Source organism: Otolemur garnettii, unplaced genomic scaffold, assembly GCF_000181295.1.
Source record: "Otolemur garnettii isolate 467f Iridium unplaced genomic scaffold, OtoGar3 scaffold00252, whole genome shotgun sequence".
Classification (NCBI taxonomy): Eukaryota; Metazoa; Chordata; class Mammalia; order Primates; family Galagidae; genus Otolemur; species Otolemur garnettii.
In genome coordinates this window covers 43,554-44,794 of record NW_003852647.1, presented here as the reverse complement: position 1 = coordinate 44,794, position 1,241 = coordinate 43,554, and positions in this window count along the sequence as shown.

Sequence of the window (1,241 nt, the reverse complement as noted above, 5' to 3'; positions counted from 1 at the left end):
ATTTAGAGTATGGATGTCAAAAATAATGAAGAGAATTAAAGGAAAAGCGGAAAACCACTAAAAGGAAATCCAAAAATTGACCCTCAAATTAAGGAAAGACATCATGACAGTTGAAAGGATATATCAGAGCTTAAGAAATTGAAAGAGTCATTCAGGGAACTCAAATATGCTGGAGAAAATATACAAAATAGATTAAACCATGTAGAAGAAAGACTCTCAGAAATAGATGATAAGGCTCTTGAGCTAACTCAAGCATTTAAAGAGACAGAAAAGAAGAGGGTAAAAACAGAGCAATCTCTTAGAGAATTTTGGGACTTCACAAAGCATACAAAATATGAATTACAGGTATCCCTGAAGGAGCAAAAGAAACACAAAAAGATTAGGAAGCCCTACTGGAGGATATCATAACTGAAAACCTCCCAATCACCATGAAAGATTCTGATACAAAACTTTTAGATGAACATCGAACCCCACTTCATCTCAATACAAACAAGCATCTCCTAGACACATTGTAATGAACCTGTCCCAAAGTCAAAATGAAAGAAAAAATCATGCAAGCTGCCAGGTATAAGCAACTTCTTACATACAAGGGGAAAAATATCAGAGTGACAACAAACTTTTCACACTGATCATCACAATGCACCACCAGCAATGTAGACTTCCAGAAACTAAAGGACAGTACCTATCTTCCTTAATGGTGCATACCATCCCAAAGCTAATGAATATACATTCTTCTTGTCAGTTTATGGATCATACTCCAAAATTGATCATATCCTGGACACAAATAAAACCTCAGCAAAATTAAAAGAATTGAAATTATACCTTGTATTTTTATAGACCACAAGGGAATAAAGGTAGAATTCAACTCCAACAAAAACATTCATCCCCACACAAAGGCATGGAAACTAAACAATCTTATGCTGAACAACAGCTGGATCAAAGAGTAGATAAAGAAGGAAATCATCAGATTCCTTTAATATAATAGCAGTGAAGCCTCAAGCTACCAAAACCAGTAGAATACTGCAAAAGCAGTCCTAAAAGGGAAGTTTATTGAATTAGATTCCCACATTCAAAAAGAGAAACATCACACATAAACAACCTAATGAGCAACTTCAGGGATCTGAGAAAGGAAGAACAATCCAATCCCAAATCTATCAGAAGAAAGAAATAATCAAAATTAAATAAAAAATGAATTAAATTGAAAACAGAAGAATCATTCAGAAACTAATGAAACAAAAATT